Source organism: Mustela erminea, chromosome 7 (assembly GCF_009829155.1).
Source record: "Mustela erminea isolate mMusErm1 chromosome 7, mMusErm1.Pri, whole genome shotgun sequence".
Taxonomy (NCBI): Eukaryota; Metazoa; Chordata; class Mammalia; order Carnivora; family Mustelidae; genus Mustela; species Mustela erminea.
The window spans coordinates 78999771-79012344 of NC_045620.1; the positions used below are offsets into that span (position 1 = coordinate 78999771).

A 12574-nucleotide genomic window follows, 5' to 3' on the forward strand; every position below is an offset into this window, starting at 1 on the left:
TGAAGAGCCAGTAATGACTTTCAGGTCCAAACTGGAGATAAAGACTACACTCTAGGTGTTGGGGGAAACAGGATACCAGAGCAGTGGTAGTGACTTAACAGGACAAGAGACTGAGAGGTGAAAGGGAAAGCAGACGAGAGGAAAGCCAAAGCTGCCTGCTCTGATTGGATATTTGGACAGAAACCATCTGAGAAGGGTTGAAAGGTACTATGGGGTCTGTTGGTTTGTGCCAACACCACCTCACCGGGCTCTACTGGAGCCTACCAGTCAAAGCATTGCACTGTCCTGCAAATCTATGCTTTCGAGCATCTCTACCACTGGCCTGCGAATTCCTAATGGGTGGATACTGTTGCATTCAGCTCTGTGCCCCAGCACCTTTCCGAGTAGGTAGTCATCTAATACATGTCTGCTGTCTGGAGTTTGACATGCACAGACGATCTGAGCTCCTTTCCTGTCCCTTACACAGTCTGCCTCATAACCTGTACGAGATGGAGGCTCAGATGTTCTAAACTGTATTATACACCCATTTCCTTTTAAAAGTCTGGAGGGAGAGTAGAAATCATTCTTTACTAGCACCCTAAAATCTCTCCCTCTTGGATACATGTTTCTTGAATTCCAAAATAGGAGAGTCAGATCTTAACTCTGCAACCAGAAATAAGTGCAGATGCAACAAGGGGCGGCAACCAGTTAGTTCTTTCTCACTACGGGCTAAATAGCTGGTTGGAGATCTTGCGTGAGAACGTCGTTTGGTGAGAGTAAGAATTTACTGGTATGACAAAGTGTTTCGTGGGTGTGAGTGAAGAGGTGCAGAGGGAGGAAGTAGTCATGCAAGAGAAAAAGGAACCAGAAAGAAGGTCTTTGGAACTCCAAAGACATTATTTTATCATCGTTACATTTTGCCCAGAGTTTTCCTTGGTAAGAAGAATTGATCACAGTTTGATTTTTAGGTAAAAAGTAGGACAAATAAAGGTCATATTAAGAAGTAAGGTAACAATTATATCAACCTTATAAGATAATAAAGTCTTAAGGAATGTAAAGATGATCATAAAAAAATTCTCCAAGGTCACATTGGACAACCACATAGTAAGGACCAAGAATGACATCACTTGCTTTTTAATCCAGTGCTTTTTCTGCAATTTTCTGTTTCCAATCTCAGTGCCAATGCTCAGAAAGATACTCTGCAACACACAGAAGAGATATTTCACAATCAAATAATTATGTTAAGATGCAAATGATGTACAGAATAGTAACAATATTAGTGTTTAAACAAAGATGATTTCCTTTACCAGTTCATAATCTCAGCACAGATTTCATTCTCATACAATGTCTTCTCCTTTTTGGTCACTGCAAAGCTAGTATTTGTCCTGATGGTGTAAGCATTCTGGGAGCTTAACATTCAAAATGTAGAGTTACTAAATACATAGTCCTTATTGCAGCATGTCTTATTTCTTGATAAGTCATTTGGTAACAGCTTTGTGCCCTGAGCTGAAGCAATGTCAAGGTCAATTATTTCATTCAAGGCCCCTAATTAAGACTACTTTTTTGAGGTCAGGAAAATGCCTTACTTCACTTAAATAGAGAGGAGATCAAAGTTCTACCTTAAATTTTCCCGATGCAAAGTAATGCTGCTTTAACCTAGGTTATATTAACAAGGGGGGAAATGGCTTACTTATTTTGGTTCCCCCTGACCCCCAAGCCCTCCATCCCAAAGAGGTGTTCAGATCAATAGAAATGAAGTTTATCTGGTGATAGAGACAGGCTCAAGTTCTGCTCTCATTGCATATGCATAATCATTTTCTTTTGTCTATTTGTTTCTTTTGTTTGTTTGTTTTCGGCTCTAGAAGAACCTTGGTTTCTATGGAATAAGCTTGCATTAACAAAACCAGTTTGTCCAGAAATGGACAAATGAGCCCCTTTGTATACTGCTGAGATCCTGGGTTCTCAGAGTCCCAGTGCTGATTTCGCTGCTCCTATTGGAGCAGAGACTATGTGTGGGGGAGATGGAAACCTCCAGTTGTACTTCACGGGGCCCAAACAAACGCAGCTTATACAGTGTTTAAAAATCAAGATATTCCCCATAAAATCTGAATCTCTGGATTCTCAAGGAGAGAATCCAAAGATCTAACAGTGTTCAGCCCAGACTGTAAACCGGTAACGACTGGCTAGAGGTGAGGAATGGCTGCCTCTTCCAGGCAAGATATGTGTTCAAATTTGTCACCATCCTGAGTCGCGCATGCTCATTGTTGCAAGGGTTACAGGCCGGCCAACACCACAACCCCGTCAACATATTTTGTTTGGTCAGCAAAGCCTCTAAATTATTTCTAGTATGTATTTTTTAAAGCTCTAATGCTTTCAGGCAGTTTTGTAAACTGGGCAGTTCCACAGGCTCAGTATTCCCATGGCTCTCTACCTGACCAGATTCAGATATTTATATTGCCAGCTTGGCATGGGGAGCAACCCTGCCCCACGTCCTGCCCCCTTTCCCCTCAGCCCACTGTTATTTCCCTGAGGCCGACAAAGATGGTTTCCAGCAGACACACATCTGTCTACCCCAAAAGCCTGCATCTCTCTCTGTTTCTTTCATCACCTGTGCATTTTCCCGGCACCTCTATGCTGATTCTGCACCAAGGCACAAAGAGGAAGTGCCGGGCATCGATGCTCCCTGCTGCAGCCCTCTACCCGTGGAGGGGTGAGTGGCAGCAGACACGCACCTCAGTCTCCTCAACACCAGGTGGAATGATTCTAGGTGTGTCTCACGTGGTTTTTCTCAGAGGTCACCGGTGCAAAGGAGCCGCAGTGCCCATTAACTCATCCTTTGTGGCTTTCCTTCCTTCGAGAGACTGGAGGCCAATCTTCTTAACTTGAGCTTCCTGGGCTTGCCTCCCCAGTCAGCTATGTGCACCAGGCTTTGAGCGCTGCTTGCTACCCAGGAAACTACCCTAAGACAATATTTAAATGCATTCTCCTGTGAGGGCATCCTGACAGTTACACACTGTGAGAATGCTGCTCAGGGTCGGGAGCGTTCCAGGATCTGTGTCACGGAAGGAAAGCTTGCAGGAACTGTGCAGAGAAGACTTAAAATAAGTCTGATAACTACAGTCACATTTGGGGAAAATGTCCTCTGAAAAGAGATAAAATGGACAGGTTAGCTCCAGAGGGCAAGATTAAGACTAGGAAATCTGACCCAGGCAGATGTAGGTTTAATATAAAGACACATTTTTAATCTTTAGAGCACGCTAAAATGGAATGGACTGCTTTGAACAGAGATTCACGCTTCCTTTCAGAGATTCAAAGCAACGAAATTCCCTTACTTGACAAAGACCCTTATAATCCGTGTTGCCCACACACATTTATTTAATATCACAAACATGGGACATACAAGGGAATCTTACCATTTATAGGATTGAGTGGCTTGTCAGATGTTTCTTTTGAGGCTGGGGAAAGGGAAAAGAAAGAGATAAAGCTGGCATTCGGTGATGGAAGTAGTTCCCCCACCATTATAGGGATATAATTTAGCACCCCTATAAAACCTAGGAATGCCTCAAATCAAAATGCATTTTTCTCTTCACACTGAGAATCTCTTAAGTGCACAGGAACGCATGAGATCAGGTGAATTATCTATTATCGGAAAGATATTTACGATGCCTAAGGTGGAAGGGCACGATTCATATCTGGTCCTCACAGGAACTCAGACACGATAGTAAGCCAGCAGGGAGGAAATAACTGAAATATTTGGAAGAACAGACCCTCCCTGCCAGAGGTTACTATGAATTCAAGTGTTTTCCACTTCTGCCCTTCTTCAAAGCGACAAAGCAATGAGGTAGTCAAATTAATGAAGTATTGTAATAGAAATGGAAAGATTAGAGTGTGCCGAAGAGTGGAATACAGTTTTGTTCTTAAGAGGCATGAGAGATAGGAGAGAAGCACTTTGATGTAAGAGGCTGGCTGGAGGGGCTATTCAGCTTCAGTGTCACCAAAAAAAAAAAAAAAAAAAAAAAAACCCCAGAATGGATTAGCATGATTTTGTTATCATTACAGATAGATAATGCATGAGAAAATAGACATTAGCAGGTTGTAATTCAACAGAGAGTTTTAGATAAATGTAAGCCATAAGAGCTAGGATCTAGCCAGTGTACATTTTATCAGAACCTCCTGTGGGTTGAATTTACAGCTCCCATAATGGCCAGAAGTCCTCCCATTTATATTTATGGATTCCAGTTCTCCCCACAAAAGTAAAACATAAATGGAAATTCATTATCCAAGTATACCAATGGCCTGAGTGAGGGAACCCCCAAAGTGATGGTGTTCGACTTTCAGCGAAGTGTCAACCCCAAATGCTCGTAAGCCAGTGTCCCATGGTGCAATTTACACACATTTGTGAGAAGCTTAGTCCTACTTGTGGACATGAAGGCCTTTAAACCTGAGAATGAGAGTGTTGGATCTTTGAGCACAGATACAATAAACTGTAAAGTCCACTTGTCACTCCTCAGACTCTAAGGCTCCTGACAATGACACAAGCTCTAGGACAATCAGACCTGGAGTCATCTCACCTATCTCCCAGGCCTATCCTGGGGACCTCTCTAGCAGAGGCTGCTGGCTTCAGTCCCTGCATTCCTGTGCTCCTGTGGGTGGGCCACAACAGGTGTCCTTTTCAATGACACACTTGTTCCTGTTCTTCTGCTTGTGCAAGTTGATTTCGTTGGGATTTTCTTTTGATGATACTAATTCCACCAAAGATAATTAGGGAACAAGGAAGTCTGCTTTTACATTTGTGCCTTGGGATGTACAGATTTAGCATCTGAAGGAAAATGAACTTCACTGAATGAGAGGAGAGAGGAAACTCTATTTTCAAAGAGAAATGAGTGCTTCTTCAGTTTTGGATGCAACTTAAAGAATTAAACCTTTTCTTATGACCCTTCTGGTGATACAGTCATCATTTTGTTCAGTGTTTTTTGCACAGAAATGGCCAGCCAATGAAATGGGCTGGTATTTGTAAGAAGGAACTTATTTTTCAATCAAAAACTCTCCAGGCTGGTGGTGTTGGTATTGATGGGTGTCACTCTGTTATTAATGTTGAAATACTTCACATTTAACATATTTCCTGAAGAAAAAGATTAAAAAGTAATAATAATTCAAAAGCCCACCCTGCTTTTTTGGATGATGCCTTGCATTGAACTTTTTGATTAGAGCCAAATGTGTCTGGTTGTTGAAGACATTCCATTTGGTAAGACTGATAGTTCATTTTAAAGATTTTAGAATAAGACAAGTGGCAATAAAATGTCACAAAACTGCAATATTTTAGTGTGGGGGGGATCACAACCCACCCAAACATCATCACTGTGTCTTATCAATATGTGATTACACTGAAAATTCCTTAAAAACAGTTAACTGTGCTTCTTCTGTGTATGTGCTGTGGTCCCACAACTACACTGAGAACGGAGCAGGCCACTAATACAGATTTTTAGGACTTAAACTCTTAAAAAAAAATTACCCATAAGAGATGGAAAATATGCTCCCTTAGCTGTTAGAGATTTTGCTGTAAGTATTTTAACGTAGCTCAGAGTTTACAGTAACACTTAACCTTCAGTGGGGAATGGACTTGTAAAATAGGTAAGAATTCACACAGTACTGGGAGGCAGTTTCTCAGTGCGGATTGCTACAGAATTGGGATAACATAAACAAATTCTGCCCAACAGACCAGATATGATGATATTTGACAAACTTATTGATATTGCAACTCGTTTAAATTCACACAGCTAATACCAATGAGTTCCAGTGAGTATGCGGGTCTGAGAGAGGAGATGAAATTAATATGTAGACTGAGAGACTTCAGAGCAAAGTCAATTATCTTTTCGGTGACTAGGGTACTTTGCATACACAAATTAAATATTATAAGTAACCGAGAATTAATTTTATACTGGAATCAATTCTGAATATTGTACTCTAATACACCTGTTATATTAGTGGGGTATTTTTCATAACAAAAATATAATGAAATTGACTATGTCCCGAATTTTAAAGTTTATAAAGAATCAAGTTATATGGGAAGAAGAAAAATGCAAAAATGTGAAGGAGAGGAAAAAGAAAGTAATTGCGATTTTAAAAAAATTGAAGGCTACATACTTGCATATGAGAGAAAAGCAGTTTTTCAAAAGTAATTAGTTATTTTTTCCTTTTATGTAATATTTGCCCCTTAAAATAATATCATATTATCTATAAACAAGTTTAAAACATAACAATAAAAGAAACATTTGTAAACTCATTCCCTGACCTAAATACTAGAATATCAACAGTTTCATTGTTTCTACATTCTTCATCTTATTTTTCAGTCTTCCCACTGTCCTGAATTTTATGTTCACTATTCCCTTGTTTTTTTTAAAAGTCTTAATCCCTATGCATAAAGCCCTAAATACTGCACTATTATCTCTTATTTTTAAGCCTTATAAAAATGGTATAGTGTTGAATATAATCTTTTAGGATCTGATTTTATCAGTAAGTATGTTTTTTAAGAGTCATCCCCTTGTGGGATGTAGCTGTTGTGTATTCATTTTTATTGCTATATAATGCTCCATTGTGTGTATATATCACAAATGTTTCATACATTGTATTAGTTTGTTGCCATAACAAAATATTACAGATTGTGTGGTTTAAATAACAGAAATTTATTTTCTCACAGCCCTGAAGGCTAGAAGCCCAAGATCAAGGTGCTAGCAGGGTTGGTTTCTAGTGAGATCTTTCTAGCAAGACCGTTCTAGCTTGCAGACAGCTGCCTTTTCACTGTGTCTTCACGTGGCCTTTCTAGTGTGTGTGTGTGTGTGTGTGTATGTACACTTCCTTTTTTTATAGGAACACCAGTCCTATGAGATTAGGGCCCCATCCTTATGACCTCATTTAATCTTAAGAACTTCCTTAAAGGCCCTGTCTCCAAATGTAGTCATACTGAAGCTTAAGCTTTCAACATACGTATTTGGGAGGGTAGGCACAATTCAGTCTATACTATATATTATCCTGTTGAAGGACGCTGAGGTGGTTCCCAGGTTTTTGCTCTTATAATCAATCCTTCATGAACATTCTTATACATAACTCCTAGAGCTCATGAGTAAGAGTTTCTCTAAAGCACATAAATAGAAGTGGAATTGCTGGCCCATAAGGCATGCAAATGTTCAAATTCACAAACTGGCACCAAATCATTTCCCAACATGGTTGTATCGAGTTTTATTCCACCGGAAGTGTCTATGTATTCCCAAGGGTCTACATCCCTACCACCGGTGGTTATTATCAAACATCTTCATTTTTACCAATCTAGTGAGCATAAATGTCATTTTATTGAAGGTTTTAACATTATTTCCTTAATTACAAAACTTTTTATTTTTTTTCACTGATTTGCAATTTGTAGCCTATTTTCTATAAAATTTCTATTTCATCCTATTCTCCATGTTTTATAAGCTTTTTTTAAAAAATCTATTGGTAGACATTTTCGTGCATTTTAGATACAAGATCTTTGCTGACTATATGTGTTGCTGTACTTCCTAAAGTCCTTTATTTTAACCCTACTATTTAAAAAAAAAAAAAGAAGTCTTGCTTTTAGACTTTATAAAATCCCTCACCATTTTGTGTCCTAAACTGTTTTAACATGATGTGTATAAATTGTTTTTGATAATAAAATTTTTGACCCATTTTATTAACAGCCATTCCATGCAAAGGCGCTGAAGGCAATACTATGCAAATTGGTTATGGTCCTTGTTCTCAAGATGCTGAAAGTCTAACCCAGAAAAACAACTGAGTAGAAACATAATAACAGAGCATGTTATTAGGGTTATAATAAAAGGGTCCTGGGATCCCAAAAGTCCTTTAAAATAATTTAAAGCTAAAATTGATTGAATTCTTACTATAGGCAAAGATAATCTCACTTATCCCTCTGAAAGTTCCATGAGAGTATTGCTCTACTGCTGTATTTTAAAATACTGGCAAAACTATCTAAGGTCTGAAAAGCTCTTCTCAGTTGTCTGAAGGCCCATGGCCAAAAAGGGCTATAGTGGAATATGATCTCAGGCAGTCTGACCCACAGCTCTTCTACAATATTGTCCATCCTCTTCCTCACTGAGGAGGGAATACAGCCGCAAGGTCATAAGAGAGGAATTAACTTAGGCTGTGGTGTTGGATGTAGGCCTGAAATGATGGGAAGATTTCAGAAGTCAGAGAGCAGGGCCCTCAGCATGGATAAAGTCACAGAAGTGGTAAGGTGCAGGCTCTATTCTGAAGATAGCAAGCAGAACCTTGTGACAGATGACTCCCTTTTCAAGAAGGCTGAAAACGTGCATGAGTGAAAGCAAAAGGAATTGTATTCTCAAGAAACTGCCATGGTCTAGAGGCCTGTCAAGTCTCTCTTTTCTCAACACTCTCCCCTGACTTCAGGCATCATGGCTTCCCTGCTGCCCTGGACAGGCTCAGCACTGCCCTGCTTCGAGCACCTGGCACTTGCTTTTCTGTTTTTCATGAATGCTCTTCTCCCCCCACCCCCACCTTCCCCAACCCCTGCCCAGGACCTAGAGTGCATCCTCTTACCTACTGTTTGGGTCTACACAGAAATGTTACTCATTGCAGAGGCCTTTCCTAATTATTTTGTCTAAAACTCTAAGTCCTCGCCCTCTCTCTTCTTGACTCTGCTTTGTCTTTCCTCATAGAGCTTACCACTACCTGAGATTATGTCATATCACTGTTTTCTTACTTGCCACCCAATGGCCAAGAACTCCGGATGGTTTTTATCTTTGCATTCACCCTGATACCTAGACTGTGCTTGCTACACAAGGTATGGTCAGCAGGTATTTGTCAAATAAATGAAATAAAGGAATGAATGATTGAATGAGTCAATCACGGGCATGAGGGTTCCATCAGAGGGTTTTGCAGGTGGTGACATGAACCTGTATTTCCATAAATAGCCCATGGCAGAAACAGTAAAGAAGAAATGGGAGAGACAAAATAAAACAAAATAAAAGAAGACAGGTGAAGAACTGTCAAGTTGTACAAGAGCAGTGCAGAGACCTGTAGCTCAGACCTTTACTTCTGGGATCAGATTATCAGAGTTTAAAACCCAACAGTGAAACCTCCTCACTGAGTAACTTTGGGCAAGTCACTGAGACTTTCTGCCTTATTTTGTCTGTAAAATGGGGATGCTATTAACATTTGACTCTTGAGACTGTTGGAAGGCTTAAATGAGATAATGCATTGATTAAGTGACTGGTAAGACATAATGGTCATTAGCAGTAATAAGCACTTGAACTAGGGCATCATCAGTGGGATTGGAAGGAGGAAATGAGTTAAGAGACATTGACTAGGTAGGATGAGAAGGCTTTGGGATAATATAAAAGGGAAATACCTGGAAAAGCCTCATATTTTCTGTTCTGTCTGATTAGACAATGGCAATTACTTTAGATAAGGTCCAGCACCCAGATAAGGGATTTGATTTTGAGAAAGTCAGAAGGTGGGGAAGAGGAAGTAGCAAGAATGGCAAACTTTGTTTTGCAATGTTTGAAGGCTACCCAGGAATTTTTCATGGAGATATCTAACAAAGATTAAAAATATACAAGAAGGGGGAATGACGAAGTTTAGAAGGTATGTATTTATTCTTCAAGCATATCTACGACAGAATTTTCTTAAACAGTTCCCTTCCCTTTGTATTTAAAACATGGTTTACTAGGGGCACCTGGGTGGCTCAGTTAAGCATCTGCCATTGGCTGGGGTCATGATCCCAGGATCCTGGGATCGAGCCCGGATTGGGCTCCCTGCTCCACAGAAAGCCTGCTTCTCCCTCTCCCACTTCCCCTGCTTGTGCTCCCTCTCTCACTGTATCTTTCTGTCCAAAAAAATACATAAAATCTTTAAAAAAATATGGCTTACTTAACCTAAATTTTGTTATTTTTTCTAAGCCTTATTACTCTAACAAGTACTTTGCAAATTCTCCTGCATTCCATGAGTAAGCCCACAGTTTAGTAGATCAAAATAATGACCCAGTCCCGACTCCTAATCCCACCTTCATGTCTGTCCCTGGTTGTTCACCGCATTGAGGAACTAAGAAGGGAGTCTCAGGCTCCATGTGGATCCTGAAGACTTGATTCAAATGTACTGTGAGGCTAAATAAAATGGCTGTTAAGGGACCCCCCAATGGGTGATGACCAACCCTCCAATTTGCAAACCAGAAAGTTCTTGTTTACCATGCTCAATTTTAACCACACACATTCCTACTCAGAGGAAACAGCATGCTCAGAGCCAGTCAAAGAGCAAAACGGGGTAGTTAGAAATCTGTAATAAATGTATGTAAGTGAGACAGAAAATTAGAAAATGGCCACCTGCCAGCAGCCACATAAATTTTGGAGGAAATGCATTTTCTACTGGGATGCTTTATCATAGGAATTGCAAATATTTATTAAAAGTATTAAAATAGTCAGAATGTTAAATGTTTCTTCCAGTGGTGAAATTTCACATTGCCGCGTTAGAAGATGGGATATTCTGATACAGTGTTTATTAAAATGACTTCATTTTATTAGTCTGTCATCCACAATAAATGGGCAGGTACCTTTAAAACAAGATCTATTGAAGATAAAAGCGATTTGGGGGAGGGGCAGCATCTCATTGTATGAATGTGGCTTTGAGGACACAAGTACATAAATCCTGCAACCATTTCCAAATGATGCCAATGAGATTTTGCTGTTGTTTTGATATGAAGTTTGTTGGTTTCTGTCATCCCATGAAAGCCAAAAGTAGCATCGGCCACTAACTGCCACGCTCTCTCATGCAAGTGACACCTGCTAACTATCTGGATGGCCAGCCCTTCGTGGGTTCTCAGATGCAACTAACAAGCACACCGGAGCGCAGATGATAAACTGGACTCCAAGTGAAAGGACGATGGAAGGAGGTGGTCGCTTTCCTGCGGCAGGATAATAGAGATGACAGCTAGAGCACATCATTACTGAGTGGCACTAAGTTGAAGACTGACAGGATGAGCTGGACAGATTACCTCCCTAAGAGGCTTGTGGTTCGCGTGAGGCACTGACCTAATAAAGATCTTATGCCATTGCCCAGCAAAGATAGAAAGAGCCTTTTCCCATCTTAAGGTACTCTTTTGTGTGAGTCAGAACAGCTTCCTGAATTCATGCCATGAAAAATGCTGACGGTACTGAAGGGAACGTAGTCCGGCTAAAATACGAGGAGGGGTGAGGTGAAGGGAAAGAGAGGCAGGACCCGTCTGGATGCCAAGCACTTCCTGGACAGAATAATTAAAAAGTCATTAGCCTTCAGTAGGTGGGTGGAGGGGCCCTCTTTCTTATTAGAATGCAAACATTCTGTTTAAAGTACTAGTTTCAGAGGGTTTGGGGTTGCGGTTGGGGGTGAGCCTGCTGGAGGGTATTGTGGAGGGCACATATTGCATGGAGCACTGGGTGTGGTGCACAAACAATGAATTTTAGAGCACTGAAATAAATTAAATTAAATTAAAAATATATAGAAAAAAAGTAAAAAAATAGAAATAAAGTATTAGTTTCATTTAGTCAGTGGACTTTGGGGGACATCTCTGAAAAGGTGACAAATCTGGGTGCTGGGAATCAGAGGTGGACAACAGAGGCTCAAGTCCTGCCTCAGAGATCTGACATCCCGGTGGGGAGGAGATAGCTGCAAGTTTACAAATGAATATATAGTATTTCACGAGGTGATGATGACTCTGAAGAAAAAACAAAATAGGGTTACAGGGTGAGAAGTAGTAAAGGAGGTCAGGGAGTTTGTTGAATGAGGTGACGTTTGAGCAGGTGTCTGAATGCAGTTGGGGAATTTGTCCAGATCCTGTGGGATTTGAAGGAACAGCATTCCTGGCAGAGGGAACCGCAAAGGCAAAGGCCCCCTAGTGTGAGCTCAATGTTGGGCTGTTGCTGTTTTTTCCAGCCTCCAGCCAGCCTTCCAGAAAGAAACACTAAAGGTCTGTGAGAATGTCAGAGCTGCTTGGTCACGGCTAATTTAGGTATCTCTTTTGGTTTAGTTTCTGACATGGTTTCTGGTTCCCTTGATCTCTTCCAAAGAGGGATAAAAATATCCAATGGCAAAAACACTCTCCAGCTACTTGCAAGGGCTCCTGGGTCTGAAAACTCGTATGATGTGAGAGCACCCGATGGTTCAGGGGACTAAAGTTCCAAATTTTGTTGAAATCTTAAGATGATAATGCAATGATCATAATGAGGTATTAAACTGTGAGAGAACTTACATGTTGTCTCTCCAGAAAGCCATTCATTCATTCTTATCCTCCTTACTCCTCCCCCCGTCATTCCTCCTTCAAGTATTATCTATCTCCAAGGGTAATGCTGTTGACACTAGGTGCTCTGGGAGATACCAAGCAGTGGGCAGCAGACGAGTGGGATGCATGTGGACCGAATGTTTAGAGTGCACTGGCTTGAAATCAGTGCTCTAATTTTCCACAGGCTCTGGATGGCCTAGAGATTACTAACCATATCACAGTGGAGTGATAGAACCTGCCTCGCTGGGCTTTTGCGGGGGCTAAATGAGATTACTTTAATGGCTTAATAGAATGCCT

General features: G+C 40.6%; 1 long non-coding RNA gene across 1 annotated transcript in view; it reads right to left on the minus strand.

Moving 5' to 3' along the window:
• LOC116595615 overlaps positions 1 to 12574 on the minus strand; it is a 371042-nt gene that overhangs the window by 73431 nt on the left and 285037 nt on the right. Inside the window, exons 4-5 of the long non-coding RNA XR_004287772.1 lie at positions 3393 to 3434; positions 1005 to 1178 (exon numbers count right to left, since the gene is read on the minus strand). This is a non-coding gene — a long non-coding RNA (uncharacterized LOC116595615). The remainder of the gene's footprint in view (positions 1 to 1004; positions 1179 to 3392; positions 3435 to 12574) is intronic.